The sequence below is a fragment of the Pyxicephalus adspersus genome, chromosome 3 (assembly GCF_032062135.1).
Source record: "Pyxicephalus adspersus chromosome 3, UCB_Pads_2.0, whole genome shotgun sequence".
NCBI lineage: Eukaryota > Metazoa > Chordata > Amphibia > Anura > Pyxicephalidae > Pyxicephalus > Pyxicephalus adspersus.
Window position 1 is genome coordinate 62,495,492 of NC_092860.1, and position 25,533 is coordinate 62,521,024.

The following is a 25,533-nucleotide window of genomic DNA, read 5'->3' on the forward strand; positions in this document are numbered from 1 at the left end:
TCTCTAACTCCTCGACTCCAACTCCGACTCTGACTCCACAACCCTGGACACTACTGCACATTTTTTGGGAGTGCCCAGAGATTGCGCTGTTCTGGAAAAGGGTTCATTCAATAGCCTAGAGATTTACTGATTTTCGGATTCCTTTTGAGCCTGGATTCTTCCTCCTTCACCACAACAATTTTAACCACCCGACCGTTAAACCCGACCTTGGTTCGGGTTAAAAAAAATTACAATTATCGATAAACCCGAACTTTTCTCACTGTATGAAAATACAGTGAGAAAAGTTCGGGTTTATCGATCACTTACCTGGTCCCGCTGCGATCATCCAGCGTCGTGTTCCAGCGTCGTCCTACAGCGTCGATCTCCAGCGTCGGGTGCCTTCTCCGAGAAGAAGAAGAAGAAGTGTCCCTCGGCGATGACGTCGGCGCGTGTGCGGGAAATTCAAATTGAAACTCATTCAAACACATTTTGTATTGGATTGAATACAAACTCCTGTATCCAATCCAATACAAAATAATTCAAAATAAATACAAAGTATGTAATTGGTAAATTCAAACTCTCATTTTGTATTGGATTGGATACAGGAGTTTGTATTCAATCCAATACAAAATGAGAGTTTGAATTTTGTTCTCATTTTGTATTGGATTGAATACAAACTCCTGTATCCAATCCAATACAAAATATTAGAAAATATATTTATGTATAGGTGGTATGTGACGGACACTAGGGAGGTGTTTTAGAAAAATAGATTACTATACAGTATACCGAATTATCGCATTTTCAGTATTTTTCATTTATTTATGTATTCTTGTTTAAGCTAATTTTTTTGTGTCTTTTAATTTTATTAAAAGTAATTTTTTTTTTACATCATTGTGTGTTTCAAACATTTTTTATATTCATGATATCTACTATCTACTATAATTTCATGAAAAACAGTGTACCGCTTTTAGAACAGAAATCTAGACATCAGTGTAACGCCCAGGTGGTTAACAGGAAGCAATATCACTCATCTTTACTCATTTGACTTTATTTATTGGATGCCGCCAAATCATGTATCCTGGCACTCTGGCCTCAGTCAAGGGCACCCACAGTGGCTCAATGGTTTGCCAAAATTCTGAATTTTTATTGCATGTAAGACCTCATCTGTGACTTACATCAGGAGTGAGGAGAGGCATTTTACGGGAGTGGCATTTGGTCAGGGATGGTTTCGCTAGATGGAGTTCTCGTGCACAGACGAATCGCTCTCCACTAAGTGGGGAACCAATAAGGGCTATGCTGCCCCCCACCCTACTCACAACCCCATCTCCTTCCTCCACCCCCTCTTTTTAGTTTTTCTTCATTTTCTCCTACATTTCCTCTTCTTTTTATCGATCCTCTTCAGATTAGCACTGCATTTATTTTATTTTGGCTCAACAGACTTTATTCACCCCATTGTACTTCTGTTGGTTCAATGTAATCTCCATTTTGTGAAGGTCATTTTTGTAATCAAAAATCTGTGTGTCTGTTGAATAAAAATGTTTAATTAAAAAAACAAACAGTGGGTCAATATTGAGGACTATCTTTTTTTGATACCCTGGGTCAAGCCATCAGACCGTATGGCCATGCAGGCATTCCCAATCACAATGTGGCTGGTCCTACAAAAGTGGACCCCCCCTAAATAGGGACCTTACACCGTTTGAACAGCTATGTACCCAGGTGACTCCTCCTACCCAGTTGATTATCAAATATACTTGATATTGATTCAATTGACGGCACCTCCTCCCCCTTAATTTGTGGCAGCATAGGAGCCTGACTTGGGAATCGATTTTAACCCAGGTGGCTTTTTAAATAAAAACTCATAAAGCCAGTCAAGCAAGCAATACTCAGGAAAAGAGCTTTAAAGTGCTATCCCGGTGGTATCAATGCCCTACTTTAATACATGAAATGTTCCCTGATGTTAGGAATTACTGTTAGTAGTGTGGGGTACTATGTATATAGTGTTTGGTGGCAATGTCCTCCCGGCTCACACGCCGGGATGCGAGGCTAGAGGAGGCAGATGCCAGGCAACGCCAATGGTCCGGCGATGCCAGCCAGGCATTACCAAATGGACCTAGATGCTGGGCCGGCATCGCTGGAGGACGCCGCAGTCTTGTGAGGACCACGTGAGTCCTCAATTCCACCCCGAGTGTGGCTCGGGGTTACCATTTTCTGAAAAGAAATTTTACCCCGAGCCACGCTCGGGAATACCGCCAGGGGGGCCTAAAAAATTTTGGAATGATGTGTTTGGACTGTACAACCGAGTGATGGGGAGTTCAATTCCTGTGGTGCCTGCCATTGGGTTACTATCTATATTGCCTGGGTCCACATCCTCAGCCAAGAAGGGTCTCCTATGCTTTTTTTCTGGCAGCTGCCCAAGCTGTTATACCTCAGCACTGGGGTCAAGATAGGTTCCCCACCCTGAGGGAATGGGCAGCAGAATTATCACGCATACAGCGTATGGAGGAGCTGATGGCACAACTTCATGACCCAAATTAAGTTTCCAGACTACATGGTCAGTGTGGATAGATTTTGTAGAATTAGACAAGTTCCGACTGCTGATTGTTTAGGAATATTCCTTTTTAAGTCATTACTTCATAATGATATAATATACTGTATATAATAATATTTGACTAACTTGTTAAGACAGATCTCCTTTTCCCCCTATTTTCATCCCCCTTATGGGGTCTTTTAGTCTCTTTTCCTCTACTCCTGCACCCTCCTACCCTTTGGTGCCTGAAGCCATCTGATGTAATGTCACAGCCATAACCAATACAGAGCATGTGCGACATTGGCATACATGCTTCACAATTCTGGTCGGCATTACATCACATGCTCTCAGATGTCATTTGTAGAAGAACTAGTGAAGGTTCTTGATCAAAGTTGGACACATTGGTGGAAGAAACATTTTTCTTCCTCATCTATGCAGGTACACTTTACTGTCATGTGGGTTTGGTTGGAATCATGGTTGAAATAAGGCATGGAGGATGCTTTGTTAAAACCTCTTTGTGAACCGGGGGGAGGGGGGTTGTGTGGATTATGGCATTAGGAGTGTTAAAGCTAGGATGTGGGCCTGGGGTTTAAGGAATATGGGGTCTGATCCTGGGGTTTAAATTATCACTAGTGTCTGTCTCCTGGTTCCCTGGCTATTGACCCCTGGCATGTGACCTGACCTCTCTTGCTTGCTGCTTGCCTGGCCTTCCTCAACCACCCTTCTGCTTTGTGATTTGGAACCATGTTTTGCCCGCCTTGGTGTGCCCAAGGACCGGAACCTGGCAGTAACCAGCAGCACAACATCCTCACCATCAAAGGCTCTGGAGAAGACCTGGTTACTACTTAGACTCTGCGCCTTGGCACTTCTCAGGGCTCACACCACCTCCGTGCGATCCGTAGCGCCTTCTAGTGGTCCTGTCTCTCTGTGTGTGACAGTTTGTACGAACCATGTATACACCCTCCCAGACCTCTGCAGATCTCAGCCAACGTCTCGCCCACAGGCTTGATGCCCAGGAAGCTACTCAAGGCTACTTCGCCAGCTTTATGTGCTCACTACCCACCTGGATCAGCTTCTGGTCCCCTCCAGTGCTCCTGCTGAACCACTGGTCCTGGCCCAGTCTCCTGTTACACCAGTGGCCTCTGCACTTCACCCCCACAATGATTTTCTAGGGATCCCAAGACCTGCTGTGGCTTCATCAGCCTGTGCAAAATAATTTTGAGCTTCAGCCACAAAGCTTCCACACTGACCGGGCTAAAGTAGCGCACATGATATCCCTGCTTTCTGGAGAAGCTTTGGCATGAGTGTCTCCACTCTTGGAAAGGAATGATCCGGTCATCTGTAGCATCAAAGCTTTCCTGAGCCTTTTTAGGAGGGTTTTTGATGAACCCGCTCGGGCCTCCTCAACAGCCAGCGCTCTCCTGCGTCTCCACCAAGAGTCACTTACTGCGGGCCAGTCCACTGTTAAGTTTCGCACTTTGGCGGTGGAGCTCGCCTGGAACAACGAGGTCCTGTCACGCTGGCAGGGCCTTTCTGATCGCATTAAGGATGAGTTGGCTGGTCGAGAAATTCCCACTGCTCTTGATGACCTGATCTCCCTGGCTGCCCAGATTGACGTATGCTTCCAGGAGCGTTTCCAGGTGAAATCTCACTCCTGTAAAATCTTGTTCAAACAACTAGTCCCATTCTTTCAGCGGCCTCTGGAACCTCATTCTATTTCATCAGAAGGACCCATACACCTGGGCACTCACGTCTATCTTCAAAGGAGAGATCCTGACGCCTATCTTCAGGTCTCTGCATTGCCTGTGGATTGAAAGGACACTTTATTAACCCACAGAGGCCAGGAAACTTCAGCGCCTAGGATGCTCTGAGGAGGACTTGCTATGTCACTTCTCTCTCCCCTCCACTCAGCGTCCTTCAAACCAATTTAGCTCCACCACAAGACGTTTATACTTGCCCTGAAGGCTTTTATTGACTCTAGAGCAGCAATTTCATCTCGGCTACTCTTGTCAAGGAGTGTGCCTGGCCTCTAGAGCCACTGAACCCACCCTGCCTATCTCTGCGGTGGATAGTACCATCCTCTCCTGCGAAGTTATCCACTTCCAAACCTTGCCACATCAGTAGACCATACCTCCCTTGTACTTTCCCAGGCCTCATCTACAGTCATCCTGGGACTCCCATGGCTTCAACAACACTCTCCAGTGGTAGATCGGTCTACTTCAGAGGTATTGGCTTGGGGTCCTTCTTGTCACTCTCAGTGTTTGACCAAGCTCAAACCTCTAAAGCCTCTTGCCCTCTCCACGTCAGAGTTGGCTCCATCCATTCCAGTCTAGTACAAGGACTTCCAAGATGTTTTCTCCAAATGCCAGGTCGAGCAACTTCCTCCCCATCACTCACATGACTGTGTGATAGACCTAATAACTAATTCCACACCCCCCAGAGGTCGGGTATACCCACTCACTCTTCCCAGACCAGGGCTATGAGTGAATACATCCAGGATAATCTGCAGAGAGGATTTATACGTAAGTCCTCTTCCCCCACTGGCGCAGGGTTTTTCTTTGTCCAAAAGAAGGATGGGACTCTTCGTCCTTGTATTGATTACCGTGGTTTGAATGCCATCACTATAAAAAAATGCTACCCACTGCCGCTTATCCCTGAGCTCTTTGACGGTCTCCGTGGTGTTAAAATCTTTACCAAACTGGACCTCTGAGGGGCCTACAACCTAATTCGGGTCAAGGAGGGGGACCAATAGAAGACAGCATTTAATACCAGGGATGGGCATGATGAATATCTGGTGATGCCCTTCAGTCTCTATAATGCCCTGGCTGTCTTCTAACACTTTTTCAACAAAGTATTTTGTGACCTTCTGTACATCTGTGTCGTTGTCTATTTGGATGACATTTTGATTTTCTCTCCTGACTTGCCTACCCACAGACAGCATGTCAGTCTTGTCTTACAAAGACTCAGAGACAACGGACTCTATGCTAAGGCAGAAAAGTGCCTGTTCGAATACCCTCAGGTGCCCTTCCTGGGTTACATTGTTTCTAAGATTGGCCTCTCTATGGATCTTGGGAAGGGTACAGCTATCTCTAACTGCCCGCTACCCTGCGGTCTTAAGGCTACTACTAAGTGTTTCCTGCGTTTTACCAACTACTACCAGCAGTTTATCCAAAATTACTCCACGCTGGTAGCGCCCATCATTGCACTGGCCTGAAAGAATGTTGACCCTAAAAACTGGCCCTATGAGGCTATTGAGGCCTTTAATTCCTTAACCTCACTAGCGGTAATCCCGAGTGTGACTCGGGGTGGCTTTTACATGCAAAGGTGCTCCTATGGAGTTGGCTATATGGAAGGATTATGTACAGCAAATGCCTAGTAAAGAAGACGTTCGCTAATTAGTACTGGAAGTTAAAGATGCATGCAGGGAAGAAATTAACATTCTCCGTACAGATTTTCGGCCTTGGCAGTCAGAGTGGAGTTGGTGGATACTGAGCTACAAGTGGCTAAATGCGTGATCACCCAACTTCAAGATCATGTATCATTGCAAGGAGTAACCATCTGTGATTTTTAGGTGAGCCTACCAACATTCGAGTGTGAGGCCCTTTGGGAAACCACTAAGGCTGCAGATTTTCTCCTGATGCTTCAAACCATTTTCAACAACATTCTCCCCTCATACCTGTCCCCGGTGGCTGGCAGATCACAAAGGCCCTGACAAACTGCAGGCCTGTTCCACCTCTGTGGCTTTCCCAGAACAAAGACCCAAGAAGCACTCATCTAGGGGGGGGGGGGGGTCTCGCTGCTTAGTAACAGCCCGTGTGCACCCCTCCCCTCCCCTCTCATGATTGAGACTCTTAGGACCTGATTTAAGGTCTGAGAGGGGCCAAATAGTTGTTCTTCTCTCTAAATGTGCTAGTAATGTGCTGGTATCTACCTGCTGTGCTGGTATTGCTGGAACTGTTAGTTATCTTAGCGTCAAATTACTGGGAGGCGGCCCTGAACCTTGTTGTGTGTATTTCTAGACCTGTGCCCTACTCCAGTCTATTTCTTTTAGCATGTGCATATCTAAGACCCTATATTAAACCTCTGGCCCGTTGGTACCCTGTGACTGGTCTCTGTGTGCTTTCTCTCTGTGCTCCTAGTTCTTTACAGCTACCTTCAGGCCATACATGTGCTTTATGATTGCCCTACAGCTGTGGTTAAGTTTCCCCATTTTACCTCTTAATCCATTAGTATATATAATGGTACTCATCAGGGGTGCCCATAGTCTCCTCTCCTATTTGAACTTTGAACAGAACCACTAGCTCAGACTATCAGACAGCACCCAAATGTCACAAGGGTCAATATCCTTACAAAATCGTTTAGAATAGCTCTATACTCACCCTGACCAAACCATTGATAACGCTTCCCTTCTTCCATTTATTACTGGATGACTATGGAGCTCTATCCAGTTAAAAAATTAATTAACGAAACAAAAATTACCCAAAGGTTTTACCGATTAATTTTGAACTGGAGTTATGAATTTTATTTGGGGCTACAAACACCACCGTCTCTCCAAACCCATAATGTGTTCTTTGAAAACTAGAGGAGGCCTGGGAGTCTCAGATATTTTTAAATATTTCTTGGCTTCACATCTCCATCAGTTAGCCTGATGGGCCACTCCCTGATTTCATGTTGTGGGGCTCCTTCCATTCCATACCAGACTCCACCCTATTAGGACCTACTGTATGCTGTTCTAAACATATATGGCTACCCTGTAAAGATAAATATCATCTTACATCCCCAAAATCTCCAATAACCTCATTTTATATAACCCTCAAATCTCAGATAGCGTATGATACAGCCATTATTATTTTTGGTATATTGGCCACGTATCCAACCCTGTTACTAGAGAACTATTGCCCCTTATGGACTTGCAGAATAAATTTGAGCTACCTTCCTATCGGATATTGACCAATGAGCCTGCGGTGCCTTTCAGAGTTTGGTGTGTACTCCAAATAGGGAAAATGCCTACAAAATTCTTATGCACTGGTACCACATGCCTGATAAGCTTTACGCTATATACTCATTTAATAGCAATTTATGCTGGAGATGTGGATCCCAGGTTGGTATACTTTTCTAAGAATAGCTTCTCTCAAGAATAGCTGAAACCCAAACTCGACTGGACCCAGTGACCCATCTACTAAATGTTCCCATAACAAGACTCTCAAAACAGAAGAAGGCCCCCTCTGGCGCATATACTTACGGCAGCTGGATGCCTTTATAACTTTACACTGGAAATAAGCCTGCCTGCCTGCCTTTTATTTCTGAGCTGTGAACTCCTGTGGGGAATGTCCGGCTGATGGAACACCTGCCTGCTAGACTTTATAATAAACTAGTGAAATTCAAGGAGATATGGGCCCCCTGGGATCAAAAAGTATCATTAGGTGTTATATAATACTGACAGCCTGCAACCGCCTATTTAAAGTATGGATTTTGTGGTTGTGGTCTTGTTTGATTTCCGATCGAGATTCCTGTCCCCCCTTTCTTTTCCCCTATTTCCTGTCTTCTATTTTCATTTAACCTTCTTTTTTTATCTTTATCCTTGGACATATTTTTGATTCTTCAACATGGGTCTTACAAGATTATGGTGGATTCCACCCTACAGAACCTAGGGATGATCATCCCAGCAGCTGTTAGAAAATACCAGAAGATCTCATATTTAGCCAATTTGATCAATTTGATTTGACCATTAAATTGGAGTCACATGACCAGCAAGTGAGAGATCCCACCATCAGGGGGTGTGCTGGAGCAGAGGCAGCTCAGGTGGAGTTTACAGTTCTGCCAGCAGAGCGAGTGCTTCTGTGGAATACTCTGATTTTCTGGAGAAAGAGGCAGCTCTCAGAGGATCACATAAGTGAGACTAGGAAGTGACCAGCGGACTACTGCTACTGCTGACTGCAGAGGAATGTGAGGTGGGTGACACACACAGCAGCACAGATCTGGTTGGGGACAGACAGGATCACCAGGTATTTACAATTACATTTTAACTTTAAATACATAATCCATGATTGTGAACAAATGCTTAAGAATAGAGAACAAAAAAAGGAGGACATACCAATGGGACTTTAACGACAGCTGTTATTTTTATAAAAGCCTAAACATTTTATTACAATTTATTAATTACATCCATCCATAAAAAATATATTTAAGCATTCCCAATGATGTAGGGATCAAAACTGTAAGGAAGTTCCTAATGGAAAGAGACCAAATGCTATGGCCTTATTCAGATTTTCTCTTAGATCTATTTGGGTTTAAATTCTCACTAGAAACATTTTTCTCTTTGATGACATACTATATCTGCAAACCCACGGCGTAGCTATGGGCGCTTGTTGTGCCCCTAGCTACGCTAACCTTTATTTGGAGGATTGAGAAAGGGACTTATTAGCGGACAAAACCTTATCTATGTACCTATGGCACATAGAGTTATGGCGTCGGTACATAGATGACGTGTTCATCATATGGACTGGTACAATTGAATTGTTTAATGAATTTTTTACTAAGATGCAAACTAATAACTATAATTTAAAATTTACTATGGATTGGAATGCTACATGTATCCCCTTCTTAGAAGTTCTAATCCCTATACTGAAAGACCACAGCTGGAAATACTGTACTATTTGCTATTAGTGCCCACCCTGCCCCACTCATACAGAGCATCCCATACTCGCAATATTTGTGAGTGAGGAGGACTTGTTCGGATGATGGGAATTTTGAGAGACAGGCCCAAAAATTACAAGATGGTCAATAAAGTAGAGGGTACAGTAAAAAAATGGTGAAAAAGTGTACCAATAAGTAAAAAAATCCAATCGGCATGATCTACTTTATCCTAAAAAATCAGTACAAAAAGAGGAGATTGTAAGACTAATAACTACATATTCTAGTGAACACAAAAAAATAAGACAAATTATGATGAAGCATTGGCCACTTTTGATAAGTGATCCAAAAATTAAAAAATATGCCTCAGATAGACCGCAAATTTTCTATCGAAGAGTGCCTCCCTGTTGATCAGTTAATTGTGGGACAGTTGGAGTGATCTATCTAGCCTTCTGCACTTGCTGGATGTATTATGTAGGCAAAACAAAGCACCTATGATTTTGTTCACCTGCAGCGCACTGTTCCTGGGAAATTGGGCTTCAGGTGCTGGAAGCCCCAAGCAATGTGTAACAGGGTAATTTTTTTTTTATGGGCGGAGTTCTATCTGTTCTGGCGATAGCCTATTGATGAAATTTTAGGGGGTGTTAGCCCCAGGTGTCCCCCACTTGCACCTATGAAATTGCTAACGTGCACCACACTGTTGGGAGTTGGGCTTCAGGTGATAGAAGCTTACAGCAATGTGTAACAGAGTAGTTTTTTTATGGGCAGAGTTCCACCTGTCTTGGCGATGGCCTATTAATGAAATTTTGGGGGGTGTTAGCCACAGGTGTCCCCCACTTTCACCTCTAATTTTGTTCACCTGCACTGCACCCTTCATGGGAAATTGGGCTGCAGGTGATAGAAGCCTTCAGCAATGTGTAACAGGGTAGTTTTTTTATGGGCAGCGTTCCATCTGTTCTGGCGATGGCCTATTGATGAAATTTTAGGGGGTATTAGCCACAGGTGTCTCCCACTTGTACCTCTAGTTTTGTTCACCTGCACCGCACGGTTCATGGAAAATTGGGGTTCAGGTGCTGGAAGCCTCCAGCAATGTGTAACATAGTAGTTTTTTAAGGACAGAATTACACCTGTTCTGGCGATGGCCTATTGATGAAATTTTAGGGGGTATTAGCCACAGGTGTCCCCCACTTGTACCTCTGGTTTTGTTCACCTGCACCACACTGTTCCTGGGAAATTGGGAATCAGGTGATGGAAGCCTCCAGCAATGTGTAACATGGTAGTTTTTTTTTATAGGTGGGGTTCCACCTGTTCTGGCGATGGCCTATTGATGAAATTTTAGGGGGTGTTAGCCACAGGTGTCCCACACTTGCACCTCTAATTTTGTTCACCTGCACTGCACCGCTAACAGAAAATTGGGGTTCAGGTGCTTGGAAGCCTCCATCAATGTGTAATATGGTATTTTTTTAATGGGGCGAATTGCACCTGTTCTGGCGATGACCTATTGATGAAATTTTGGGGGATGTTAGCCACAGGTACCCCCACTTTCACCTCTAGTTTTGTTCACCTGCACCGCACCGTTCCAGGGAAATTGGGGTTCAGGTGCTGGAAGCCTGCAGCAATGTGTACAATGGTAGTTTTTTTTATGGGTGGAGTTCCACCTGTTCTGGCGATGGCCTATTAATGAAATTTTAGGGGTGTTAGCCACAGGTGTCCCCCACTTGCACCTATGAATTTGTTCACCTGCACCGCACCTTTCATAGAAAATTGGGGTTCAGGTGCTGGAAGCCTCCAGCAATGTGTAACATGGCAGTTTTTTTATGGGTGGAGTTCCACCTGTTCTGGCGATGGCCTATTGATGAAATTTTAGGGGATGTTAGCCACACGTGTCCCACACTTGCATCTATGAGTTTGTTCACCTGGACCGCACCGTTCCAGGAAAATTGGGGTTCAGGTGCTAGAAGTCTCCAGCAATGTGTAACATGGTAGTTTTTTTTATGGGTGGAGTTCCACCTGTTCTGGCGATGGCCTATTGATGAAAATTTAGGGGGTGTTAGCCACAGGTTTTCCCCACTTGCACCTATGATTTTGTTCACCTGTACCGCACCGTTCCTGGGAATTAGGGGTTGAAAGTAGGGAAGGGGACAGTGTACTGCATTATGAGCATTTTCTAGTTTTGTGACAGGTCTGTATAAATGTGGGGGTCGCACCTCCTTGCTATGTAAGTGGCCACGGGGGTCCATAATTTGTTTGTTTAATTTTGGGCTTCTAGACACACTAACTTTTTAAACAGCAACCCTGATGTTCAATTTTCACTACGTTTTATAATTATGACCCCCATATTTTGTAATTTTTTAAGATAGAGATGTGGAATTTGGGGTACTGCTAGCTATGACGGTCCCCTATGTACTGTACCCTGAAAATTTCAGGTCGGTGGGACATAGTGTTCAGGAGATATGGGGGTTTGTACTGGGAGAGATGTAAGGCTGCAGTATGCTGAATTCATGCTGCATTCATACACAAAGTGAAAGTGAAACTATCCTAACAATTAGGTCATTGTACACACCCACTGATATTCGCCCCCTGGCAGTTATTTTTCACGAGTAGTTTTTTTTGTTAGGACACCGGCTCCCCGTGCATTTGGTGCCGATGCATGTGGAATCCAGGAACGCAAGTCCTGAGCCAGCTGGTGTGGGTGAGTATAAAGGGGGAGGTGGGGGCCATCTCCACAGCTCTCTGCATGCCTTTGAGGCACAGTCGAGGACTTCTCCCTCTTTTTGTGCGATGATATATGCCAGCGTTTTACAAGCAGGTACAGGGAAGAGGGTCTTGACATGCTGACAGTGTTGTTAAATAGCAAGATGTACAAGCAAGTATAGGGAAGAAGGCTCTTTGTTATGTTGTTAATAGTGCTGTGAAATAGATTTTTTTGAAATTTTTTTGGAATTATTTTAAATATATATGAGGGGCTAAGGTATAACAGCCACTTGGTGGATGTTCCTTGATACATATGAGTGGTTAATGTACAGCATTTTGTAAGGTATGAAAAGACCCTAAATTAAAAAGATCTGAACATTAAATAGATATAAGATTTTACATAACAGCACAAGAATATGTTATATGGACAGGAGACACCTTGTCTTTTTGTGTTTATGGATAAATGTGTGTGTATATATACATATAGGTATGCTGGGTTTAGAGTTGATGATCCTCATGATCTGCTGTATGAACCTGGAGAAATATACTCTATATAAAGTACCAAAAATGATATTTCTACATTAATTGCTGAATAGAGATTAAGAAAATATCTAGAGTGGTCCCCGCTGACTCCCCTATTTCTTGCCTCTGCACTGGGGGACAAGGTGCATTATTTTATGTTTTACTGGTATGTATTTGTATGTGGGATTGACATTATGATGTTGATATTTGAAACTGATGTAAATATGTTGTGAAACATGGAAGTAATAGTCTTTTTGCATTGTGTTGTGGTGCTGAGAGATTTAGTTGTGTTGTACCGTATCCCTGAAGAAGTGGATTCTGTCTACGAAACGCGTTGGATAAAGGACAAATCTCAGTATATGTCCGCACAATATATTTTACCAAATTAAGCAATGTTTTTTTATGGACGGATGTGATTAACAAATTGTAAAAAAATGTGTAAAGCTTTTATAAAAAATACCTGTTGTTAAAGTTCCATAGGTACGTCCTCTTTTTTGTTCTCTATAAGTTATAAGTAGGGATGTTGACAGTATGTAAAAGAAATATGGGATCTTATAAGATAAAACAAATGCTTAAGAATATACAGTGATAGATTCACATTCTGATTACTTCCTCAAAAAAGGAAAACTGTTTTATTAGACAATTCTGACAATTCTTTAAACTTGTGCTTACTATTTCCTAATAACTATCAGGGCTTGATTTCTCAAAAGGCCATCTAGGCCACTTCTCCCTCTTCCACCGCCTCCTCATTTAGCTGTCATGTTACATGTAACTGCCCACTTCCCTTCCTTGAACCCCAAAAGTTGGCCTACACATAGCTGGCTGCTTATCTTCTTTGAACCCTAAATTCTCAGAAACAGATGTAGGTATCTAAAGATTTTATATCCATATATTTATCCATTATTGTACATAGTGATGGCAGATCATTTACACTTTTGTATCCAAGCTTAACCCATGTGGATATGTTCAAATTATTAATTAGATATTCATATGTCCTGAGTGGAATTTGAATAGAGGTAGTATTGTCTGCTTGTTCAGAAACTTTAACTAAATTTCTCCAAGCAAAAACCTTAGCTTTTATAGCTTTCAAGAGGTCTTAATTCTGGGTGACATTATAAAGGCCATTAGATATGTGAAGTAATCCTTCCCATTCAATAGTGAAATTTCTATGTCCATTATAGGTGAGACAAATTCAAGTTGGTCAGGTAATGAGGCAAGATGGTAGTGTAAGCATGGTAAGCCCGCTCCACCTACTTTCCTTTGTCTTATGAGAAAACAATTGGCAATTCTAGGTTTTTTACTGGCCATAAAAATTTACTTTATTTTTTGTATAGTTTAAAAAAAATTAGATAGAATGATTATGGGAAATGTCCGTATTTTAGGTAATATTACTATTTTGAAGGCTTCTATTCTAACCATCCAGGGTAGTTCAATTTTGTTTAGTCTTTTGCTTAGTCTATTTGTTTCTTCTTAATTACAGTTCTTAATTAGAGGAAAAATGTTATTCTTATAAAGATCAGTACTAGGGTATTATAAGGCGATTCCTAAATAAGGAAGGGTATTTTGTACTGGAGTGAAAGAAAGTTTCCAGTATGTTTTTTTTTTGCATCCTATTTGGAATACCTACACTTAGTATGTTACATTTAGAAAGATTTATTTTATAGAAGCTAACTTTGCTAAATTCTGTTATGGTAGACATTATTGCCGTAATAGATGGTATTGGGTCAGTTAACGTAAGAATTGCATCATCTGCAAAAAGTCTGATAACATGTATGTCATCTTTTATTGGTATCCCTTTAATTTTATCATTAAGTCTTATATTTTGGGCTAGGGGGTTCTATAGCCAAGGAAAACAAAACTGGTGACAAAGGACACCCCTGCCTTGTCCCATTGGTTACAGGAAATGTTAGAGAAAGCATACAAGACCTAAATATTGTGCTGTGGGTGCTCTATATAGAGCCATAATGGCAGATAAGCTTAGACCTCCAAAACCAATTGCTTCTTTAAGGTACTTCCAATGTAGGCGGTCAAACGCCTTTTTGGCAACTAGAGCAGGGGTTTTAAACTTGAATACACAGTGGGCCAAAATTAAAAACTTACACCTGTTAAACAGTCCAATGCGGAGCCATGCAAAGGCAGAGAGTGATGCCAAGAATTGTAGCAGCGCTATTTCAATGCAGTGGCGGGCCAGCTGGAATTCATATTTAGGATTCCTTTGGAGGCCAGATTTGGCCCGCGGGCCAGAGTTTGACGCCCCTGGTCTAGAGTAATGAAGGCCGATTTTATGAAATTCAGAGTGTTGCATCAAGTTAAGCATACCACATGTCCCATCTGGGGCTTGTCTGCCTTTAAAAAACCCTACTTGATCTGCATTGATAAGTGAGGATGTAATATTAAGAAGGCTCTGAGCAATACTTTATGCATCAATCTTTATTGGTATTTATTAAAGAGAATGGTCCGAAATTTTGTACGTGTGAGGTATCTTTCCCCGGTTTAGGAATTGTAATTATAACTGCTTTTAGCATCAGTTGGGAAAGTGCCAGAAATTGCAGCTTGGTCGTAAATTTTGGCTAGGTATGGAGTCAAAATTTAAATATATGCTTTATAGTATTCAGATGAGAAGCCATCTATACCAGATGACTTATTAAGGAATAAAAACTGATTCAATTTATTTATGTGAAAAAGGTTGGTTGATATCGCTAAGTTGTTCTGATGTCAGTTTAGGTTGGTTGATTGATCTTAAAAAACTGTCAGTAGAGGATTTTATAGGTTGTACAGTGTCTGAATCACCTATTTAATTATATAAAGACTGGTAGTAGTCTTTAAAGGCATTAGCTATGTCTTGTGGATTGGTGATTTTTAGATTTAGATGGTTGATATAGGCTAGCCTATTTTTTACTGTCTTGGTTTTTAGTTGGTTAGCTAATAATTTACCAGCCTTATTTGCTTGACTTTAGTACTCAGATTATAAACATCTATACAATCTTTCATGCCTAGATATCAAAAGTAATCTTAATTCTGATCTATATATTTAAACAACTCTTTGGATATAGACATGGAGGGATTAGCTTTGTGCATAGACTCTAACTGATTGATTTTACCCAACAACATATCAATATGTTTAGTCGTCTTCTTCTTTTTTTTTTCCCCCCCTCAAGGCCAGTTGCAATAAGATTCCTCTCATATAGGCTTTGTGAAAGCACCAAACTGTCATTGGGTTGATATAAGATGAGTCATTAATTTCAAAAATAGTTTTAAGTTGGCTTCTTATCTTGGTATCTGTGGAGGGGGATGCGTAAAGTGAGGTGGTATTTCTCCATAATTGCACTGGATTGACATTGATCTCTTCCTGTAAAGTCAGGGTGATTGGTGCATGGTCAGACCATGTGGTATTTTGTATTTCTGAAGCTAAGGGTTAATTGGAGGGATCATTTATCCATCAAAAACAAATCTATCCTTGACTATGATTGGTGTGGTATAGAAATAAAAGTTTAGTTCCTTTCAGGTGAATGAAGACATCTCCATACATCATGAAGATCTTCTTGATGAAGTAGATGTTATAATGTAATTCTGGCTTTGGCTTTTTTATTAGAAGTGTCATGATCGAGATTTGGGATACAATTAAAATCTCCACAGATGAGTAATGAACCTTGCTGTACTTTTTTAATTTTTTTGAGGACTTTCCTAATAAAAGCAATAGGTCAGTCCCTGGGAGCATAAACGTTAGAATCTGCAAAACATTGTGAAAAGATGCCACTATTATAATGTATCTACCTTGGTGATCCATTTTCACTTGGATAGGAGAAAAAGAAACTCCAGAGCTAATAGCTATTGTGACTCATCCTCCTATTGAAACTCTGGATTTTTAGGTGCTTAGATTCATCACGATTGCTGTTTGACCAGTGAACCATAGAATAAGGAATTTCCAAAAAGGGAGGTAGACCAAAAAAAGGATGAAGAAAAAATAAAAATAAAATGTTAGGTACAGAAAAGCAGAATCCAAAGGGATTCATTTTTGCAGTCATACTGCAACTGTTAAATCAGGGGAAGAGACTTAAGCACAATACCAATGGGATGTCGGTGGGTTTCGTTACCTAAAAAGGCATAGGTAAGGCCTTAATGGCGGTATGGCCAGGAGTAACAGAGCTATATTTTTGTACATGCATATATCCTTTTGATTTAAGTGGTTTTCGTCCTCAGCTCAGGGGTGATATTTTTGGGCACGTCTGGGCCTGCTGATTGGGGTTGGTCATCAATTATTTGAATATCCCAAGATTTTACCAAGGTTCATGCCTGCTTGGGGTGTCTTGACAACATGCAAAGTTCCGTTTTTTTTCACCAGAAACATAACCGGAAAACCCCATTTATATGAGATCTGGTGGTTTCTCAAGGCTTGAGTGATTGGTATAGTTTTCTTTCTAGCCATGATGGTTGTTTGAGATAAATCTGCAAACATGGGAGATATGGGTGTAGAGCTCTGGTAATGGGCCATTTTTCCTAGAGGCTGTCATACGTTGTTCCCTGATGTGGCAATGAATACAGGCTAGCACCTCTCCAGGGATCCTATCTGGTAGGTGTGCTGGTTTAGGTAATCAATGTGCTCTATCAATAATGAGCTCAAAGAAGGTTGCATTGAGAATTAGTGAAATGATCACTTGTTGTAGGTAGTGTCAATTCTGTCGTTGGAATATTTTCTGCTATGCCTCTAAATTTGATATTGTTTCTACCTGATCTGTCTTTCAGATCTGTGAGCTTTGCTTGTACATGCTCTAAATTTTCCTGAACTTCATTGTGAGAATCCACTAGTTCATTATGCGCAGAGGCATAGTCTCCCATTTTGTTTTCTATGTGATATACTCTGTCTTCCACTTCTTGTAAGTCTCCCTTTAGTTGTTGAAATAGTGATAGAAAGTCATTGTGTAAGGAGCTTTTGAGAGAAACTAACATATCCTTGAGTGTAGTATGTTATATGGGTTGATCAGATGTAGGATAGGTGGCTATTGGGTCTGATGTACCCTCTGCCATGGTGTAATTATGATCAATGGGAGATTTCCTACCTTGGGAGTCTTCTATAGTAGAGAGTTTTTGCCTTGATTTTGCAGGGCTATTGCTGGTAGATGAGGATTGGGAAGGGCCCTCTGAAATTCTGTCCTTCCATGAAGATTGCGAGGCCCCAGTAGATTCAGACAAATTGAAGGAAGAAGCCCGCGCAGGAGGCTGCCGGCACCGTCTTGAAAACGCTTGGGCTGTCTAGAATTGAAGTCCGTCAATTTCCTCGGTGCTTTGGGACCTTTTATCTTCCCCCATCTCTCCAATGATGTGTTAAGAACCAGTAGGAGTGTTCTACTGTTCTACAAACAGAAACCTCTGTTCTGTTTGTCTCCTGTTTGCTGATATATTACCCATTGGCTGTGCTCCCTTCAGCTTTAGCTGGAAGCCTCCATTCTGCATGGCTTCTGCCCCCCCCCCCCCTTGCATGGGCAATAAATATTTGCCGTTTAAAAAAATTTAACTGCACAGTGCTACATTTTGCCACTAATTTAAAATTCACACACAGATTTGACCTGTTATTCTATTATTCCTACAGCAACTTTTCACCTCCTAGGTGGTATTGTTACTAGCATTGAAAGTGTGATCTTCAAAAACTAACCAGTTGGCCATAGATAGCAACAATTTACAATCTCAGCATTGTTGGCAGAGATTACTTGAGCAGAATGACACTTTACAAATCATTGAGTTTTTTCCAAACTATATGTATATTTGAGAAGTTTTTTCCAAACTATATGTATATAGTGTACAGACAAACAAATAAAAAACACAAGGTTTTTTAGGCAAAAGTAAGTATTGTATTCAATTATACAGAACACATTCACACAATAATCCAGAGTATATTAGTGCAAAATAGGACCTTCGCGACAAAGATCCGATGATCAACTAATAAGGTTTTGTACCATGCATTGGTTAAATTACTATATCTTTAACAATAAAAGCATGTAGCAGGCAGGGCTGCCTCAATATATGATTTTAAATTTGGTGATTAACAATAGTGGAGGAATTATGGTTTATGATACATGAATATTGGTTTTATGGTGGATAAATATTTTTTTTGTATTTTTAAGAATATATTTTGGTCATGTGCTGGATAAATATATCTAAACATATCGGCAAAAAATAACTGTGTGCAATACAGTGGGTATAAAGATTCTGTTTGCTAAATGCAGCGCACCAGCCAAAATAAAACATTAAAATTAAGCATAGGAAAATTTACAAAAGGAAGCTGAAAACATTTAGGCAAACGTAAAGACAGGTAAACAAAGTTTCACAAAATGTACTAAACTCGGTCAAGCAGGTCTCTAGAAGTTGGGCTAGTGAGCTGGTGGTAGAATTATATTTTGAGTAATCACAAATTAAAATGAAATTAAATTGTCAAATGAAATTTAAAACAAGAAAATCTTTATAAAACAGGTGTAGAAACTGGAAAAAAGCAAAAGAAGAATGAAGCAGGAAAGGAAATGAAGTAGAAAGATCATTTGAATATAATCAATATGATGGATTTCCAGCTGACCCCACACAATTGTGTATAATGATAAATATTTCGCTGGACACATATAACATCCTTGGATTTTTATTTTTTTGTGAGAAGTTTATTAATGCTGTTTGTTTTTTTGTTTTTTTTTTTGGCCAGCGCTAACATTTGTTTAGACGTAAAGAATATTAACCAGAGATGGGTAAACATACTTAATAAAGTATTACTAAAATACAAGCAAATATTCCTAAAAAGTATGGGTGAATGGAATGGGTAAATTAAGTCATTTGAAATGCTTTAAATAAATGTGAATGGAAAAAGAATTGTACCAGTGTGTACTTAGGTAACAGGTCCAAATGCTGCTGTTTACCATTACAGCCATTCATACTTTTCCTGTCACAGGCCTCCATATATTGTAAACATACTGTAATTTATTCAAGCTGTTCTCACACTGATCACAATAAAAATATTAGCAGAAGGTAAATGCTGAAGGCTTTTGATACTGTTTCCTGGTCTTATTGATTTGTCCTCCTACAGACTTGGGTCTTTGGCTCTAATTTTCCTATTTGGTCCAGCATTTATATACGGTACCAATTTAAGGGCATTTGTGCAATATTCTGTTGTTTAAGTTGGCTTGTTTTCCTATCTCCAGGGGCATCCAATGGGGATGTCCACTCTCTCCCCTGTTAGCCCTAACTTTGCAACCCCTCGCTCTAATGATAAAAGAGAATCTGGATGTCATGGGACTAGAAGTGGGTGGATGCTACCACAAAGTTACCCTTTTTTCGCTGACAATATGATCCTTTTGCTTTACTTCCTAACCTGAAATTTTGCCCACTTTTTGATTCCCTTTGGCCCACATGTAAACCACACAAAACTAGTGCCCTCAACATAATGCTCTCTAAAGCATTAACCTCACATCTACAGGCCACTTTCGATTTTAAACAAGAACAGGATAAGCTACCATACCTTGTGATTTTTCTCACGGCATCCTACGAATCATTGTACAATGCTAATTTCGCATCAATACTGAGTTCTGTAAAAGTTTCTTGAGTCATAGAAAAAGTACCAGATTTCATGGCTTGGTAGAATTGCTTCCCCAAAAATGACTGCCCTCAAAAGACATTTGTACATGTTCTGTGTCCTTCAAATTGTGATAGCAGATCATGTGCTACACTCACTCCAGAAACCTTCTCTTTCCTTTATCTGGCAAGGTTCTAAACCCAGAGTGGCCAAACAAATCTTATATTTGTCTTAACATAAGTGAGGCTTAGCAGTCCTTAAAATCACACATTACTACAGAAGTGCCCAATTGGCTCCTTTAACTTTGTACCACGCCGTTTTTAATACTCCCACGTGTGTTTTAACCTCCTGGGCGGTTCATTTCTGTCTGGATTTATATGTCTATAAGCGATAAGTCACATGGCGCATGCGCAATAAATTACGCAAGCGCAGAATGTCACTTCAGTCATCTCACCTTACCCATTTATAGACAGACAGCCACCATCTGACAGTTTGCTGACAGTGGACTCGTCTTCATCATCTCCCTAACAGGAGCAAAGTAAGTCAATTTTCCTCTATCTAGTAGATACAGCTATAGCCTCATTTCTTTTCTCACCTAACCTATTGGAATGATTTAATACCTTTCTCATCTATACCTGCATTGTGTTGTCTCACTGGCAGGACCTCAGCTAAAGAATAACTATCCACTATCAATAACACGCATATTACTAATCTATTCAATAGAAGAAAATACTTATAATAATAATATAATATATTTATATTCTTATATAATAGAAGAAAAACTTATACCAGTGTATTTATATTTTTTGTAGTGCGTCACAATTACATTTGAAGAAAAACCTAATCACTCTTTAACATATCTGTAACAACAAAAAGATATATATTTGTATATAGGGATGAGCGAGTGAGATTTGTAAGTTGGATCTCGTGGCAAAACGAGCCGTTCTCGCTTACCGAACATTTTAAGCGAGAATGGCCTTGTAATTTGCCATGAGGTCGTGTTCTCGCCGAACAAACAAGGGAAAATGCAGGGGGCAGGAACTGTGACTATTTCCAGCGGCAATAGCGCGGCTGGGAGCTGAGAGCTCCCAGGATGCACAGCAAGGCCCAACAGCCCAATTAGGAGAGATCTGAGCTCAGGTGTATATATAGAAAAGGAGGGAGGGGTTAGTCACTGCATCATGTGTTCTGTGTCGGAAAGAACCAGGGAGAGAGGTGCATTGTGACAGGGACAGTTTAGGAGCCTTCTATATATCTAAAAAATATATACTCTTAGATATACCGTATTTTTCGGACCATAAGACGCTCCGGACTATAAGACGCACCAGGTTTTCCGCACAAGGGAAAACAAGAAAAAAAAAAATTGAACTGGCAGAGATCGGCGCAGCCGGGGACCGGCGGGGACACAGGTAAGTAAAAAAATATGCCCCTGTACCTCTGCATTCGGACCATAAGACGCACCCTGATTTTCCCCCCACTTTAGGAGGAAAAAAAGTGCGTCTTATGGTCCGAAAAATACGGTAGATTCTTGGAAGGCATACAGCCCATGGATGGCAATACATTTAGCCATCCAGTCTGATACACCTCCCTGTGTCCCCATGACAATGTGTAATTTAAGCCCGCACTTCCGTTTTTCTCCGAGTACAGACGGAGGACATGGAGGGGCGGCCTCATCAGACAAAATACAGCATGGAGACGGGGTCCCACACACGTGGGAAGCGGTGCTTTCATGCAGTGGCCTCATTAGGAGCCAGGGCTCAGATGGGGTAAGAGGCTGACAGCAGGAGCTATCAGGGCTGGGACCTGTGGTCTATCTCCTTCATTTTTGAAGTGGCAATTCATCTACATCTATACAGCTACGCTTCTATTTTGAATTTATTTAACCTGGTATGGTTTTTATTGAGGGACAGTGTTAGAACAGGCAAAGTAATGTATGTACAAATAGCTTGTAGTACAAACAAGCCATGAATTCAGACAAGAAAAGTTGAACCAACTTGGGATATATAGAGCTGATATACATATATTAAATTAGATGTTACTGGTGCACACATTTGTCTGCATGCAAGAAAGATATATGGCGAGGCACTAAAAACATCTAGTGACCGGATAAGTTATTGCAACTTGGACTGAAAATGTCTGTCTGTCCGTCCTTCTTTCTACCAGGGATTCCTCTGTTATTGCCTGTCGGTTTGCACTTACCTTCATCTTGAGCTCTTGGTTTGCTTTGAGGCCCTATATACATTTGAATGAAGATGCCAAGATACCATAATGTATATTATATGCTATAAGTAATTGTAAGTATGCTTGTTGCTGACTTTATAAAAACAATATATGCCGTTTTGAAGAACAATAGTTATTGTTTATTATATTGTATTTATTCAATTCTAGATCTCTCAACGTTATTATCCTGATGAAGCTGCATTGACCGTGAAACGTGTCGAAACACCCTCTAATTTTGTGAGATGCTATACTGTTAGCTGTTAAATCATTTGATATACTATGGTCCAATCTATGAGCAATATTGATGTTCAGATCATGTCGTCTTGCATATTAGGACAAATGGCATAATATTTTTTTGTGTTTTAATATTTTCTAAATAAAAAGTTTTTATTTGATTTTATATATGTGCCAATTAAAGTCCCCTTTTTTTTCGGCATATTTTGACTTGGTTGTTTCATATATCTTATGACACCGTTGTTTGTTTTTGTTTTTTTTAAAATAATATTGTCAACAGCCATTATAACTTTTGAAAAGCAAATCGATTTTGGAGTGGATTATCTTTCAAAATCCCCAGTAAGTGTTCTGGTCATTTCTGATAAGACCCTTAACATGGTCAATTTTGGATTAGGACAAGCCTTTAATGTAGCTTCTTTTTTTTTTTTTCCTGAAGTAATTTGACTCAATCATAAATAATACGTTACCACCTCCAGTGTTATTCCCCTTCACATGAATCTTCAGAACACCAATTTTACATCCCTTCTGTTTGGAGTGAGCGCACAAGTAAGCCATATTTTACATTTTACCTTACCAGTCCCTATAGGAATTGAAAACCTTATAGTTACTCTAACAACAATCATCACTGTATTATGTTTTTTTTATTTTAATTCAGATATTACACACAGTTATTTGGTTGCACCAGATCTTTAATATGTGGTCATTAGGTTCATAGAGTGGCAGACACAAGTAAGTGTTTTTCTTCTTTGATTTTTCATTATCAGGACTATTATTATTTTTTATTAATAATATTTGACCATAGACATGCAATGTAAATTTAAAAGTCACTAAATATAAGCACTCATCATTTGGTACTGATATGTATGTATACGATATGTAATGTATAAGGAACAATTGTGGTATGCTACATCCAATGTGAATGTAATAATTGCTGTAAACTGGTGTATGCTATATTATATATAGTACTTGTAAATGTATTTACTCATCGGGAACTGAGATTTTTCAACTTTCTCTTTCAAACTGCCTACGTTTACACACAGCCAACTACATAACTATTGTTTGAAAACTAACTCTTGTGTTGAACTCTAAGCACAGTAGATTGTATATAGCTTTATGTTTTTCATTAATAAAACACTGAACTTCATCACTATAGCCAGTGCCATTAAAAGGCCTCTCCACTTTCCCTATCCTTTTTCTGTACATGTTTCAGGCCAGACACATTTTAAAAAATGTATAGATACATGAAAAGATACCCCTTCAGTCACACAACTCTCTTCTTAGTCATCTAAATAGTAAATAATATGTATAAACTAGCCTAACCTGTAAATAAACCTTTCTCTTTTTATAGGAGCTACTGGTCCTTCTTTGAAACTAAGGCACCCCAAACAGGGCACATTCCAAGGGTGTGTAAAATTATTTATACTTTAAGGGAAAGAAGTATTTTTACTAAACTTTTTATTTACGTCTTTGGGATTTTACAGATATATGTATACCACAATACTAAATATTTAAAATGTTACCAACTTATTTGAAATAGTCTAAAACTTCAAAAGGTATAACATTACAAAAAAACCCTAAAAATCATCATACAAAATAGCATATCAATAATTATCCAAAACCAATGATGCAAATCACATGAATTGTTTCTTAAAGTGGTGACACTTTTCACAAAGATCCCTCTGCAGGCAGGTGAATCCCTGGACTTACTGAACAATCCTATATGGCACAAGCTACTTTCTCCTTCTGACTCCTTATATGGTCCCTAAAGCCTTTCTTAGGGGTACTAATATTAGAAAGAAATATCCATCTAACTTATATATGCTGATTCACAACATTGGGAATGTATACCGCCATTATTCAGCAGTGGGTATGTATGGCTTCTTGGATTATGTTTAATATAATAGGATACATTTTGTAGGTTCCAAAAACCTTTACAATATAATATGTAAGGGGGGTATACCACAATAGACCTAATGGTTACCTTTATCCAAGGCACCATTTTTCCTTTTGTCTTTACTTCTTTACCGCAACAAAACAAACAGTAACAAAGGTCTGGTTCTCTAGCACTTGAACAAAAGCACAAGTGAAGTTCATGGCGGCTAAGCTTAATGATTCTCTAGAGGTATTTCAGAAGGTCTCGTCACAATGGATTACTCATTACATGCCTAGAGATTTCAATGTGGACTGCTCTAGTTATGAGGATTTTTTTTTATTCACACTTTGTTTATTGTGCTTTATCCACACGTATTCCGTTTTGTAAACAGACCTCGGATTCCATGTCCACCCCTTTTTTACCTCTTCTGAGTTTCTTTAGATCACCGCTGCAGGATCGACAATAAATTGTTGAATTTTAGGTTGCCTGGGACATTTGCTATGAATGATTTTTTTTTTTTTTTTTTTCTGCCAATTTAAATTCCCCTTCTGATCACCCTGTGCCAATTTAAATTCCCCTTCTGATCACCCTGTGCCAATTTAAATTCCCCTTCTGATCCCCTTCTGATTACTTACCTTTTTCTCTGCCGGGGAACTCCGTTAGGGCAGGGATCAGCTTGCTTCCGGGTTCCGTGCTTTGCGGGGGCGCGTGTGCCGGCTTCTTCTCGCTGTGCTCTGCAGGAAGGAGGAGACGCGCTGCAGCCAGCATCGAGGAGAAGAGAGAAGAGGAGACGTACACAGGATCGGGGTATCGGGTGAGTATGTTGTTTTAATTATTTTTTAAAACGGCCTTTGCCGTATAAGACGCACCCACTTTCCCCCCCCCAGTTTTGGGGGAGAAAAAGTGCGTCTTATACGGCGAAAAATACGGTAAGTATAGTTTGCTGGATATTTGTGTAATAAATGGAACTTGAACAGCTAGCACGTAAAAGATTGTGACATTATATGTACTGGAATATAAGGATTATAACTGACTTTCTAATATTGATAATACAGAATACTGTATCTGTCACCAGCCGGTTCATGATATGTATAGTGTACACACTAGAGAATTTTCCTAGCGCAACCATGTGCCAAGTCATGCCCCCCCTCCCCTCAAGTCTTTTTATTTATTTTTCATTTTATGTTACTTAATCAAGGATGTTAGTGTCTGATAACAGTTTTATGATTTCTCAGGACATCACATTTACTAGGCAACTGCATTTGCTAGCTGACATATTCCCAATTGGTTATTATTGATTGA

At 40.3% G+C, this 25,533-nt stretch overlaps 1 protein-coding gene and 1 long non-coding RNA gene across 13 annotated transcripts in view; one reads left to right on the forward strand and one right to left on the reverse strand.

The window, feature by feature from the left end:
- ADGRL3 (adhesion G protein-coupled receptor L3) overlaps positions 1 to 25,533 on the reverse strand; it is an 857,880-nt gene that overhangs the window by 460,288 nt on the left and 372,059 nt on the right. The gene's annotated exons all lie outside the window — the stretch shown is intronic.
- The window catches only part of LOC140326385 (uncharacterized), a 37,180-nt gene continuing 19,999 nt past the window's right edge, over positions 8,353 to 25,533 (forward strand). Inside the window, exons 1-6 of one of the 3 annotated variants that reach the window (XR_011919855.1) lie at positions 8,353 to 8,511; positions 22,068 to 22,198; positions 22,293 to 22,697; positions 22,795 to 22,904; positions 23,014 to 23,087; positions 23,707 to 23,761. This is a non-coding gene — a long non-coding RNA (uncharacterized lncRNA). Of the gene's footprint in view, positions 8,512 to 11,725; positions 11,832 to 13,205; positions 20,443 to 22,067; positions 22,199 to 22,292; positions 22,698 to 22,794; positions 22,905 to 23,013; positions 23,088 to 23,706; positions 23,762 to 25,533 lie in introns of those variants that run through there. The other 2 variants (XR_011919854.1, XR_011919856.1) reach the window with 2 other exon arrangements.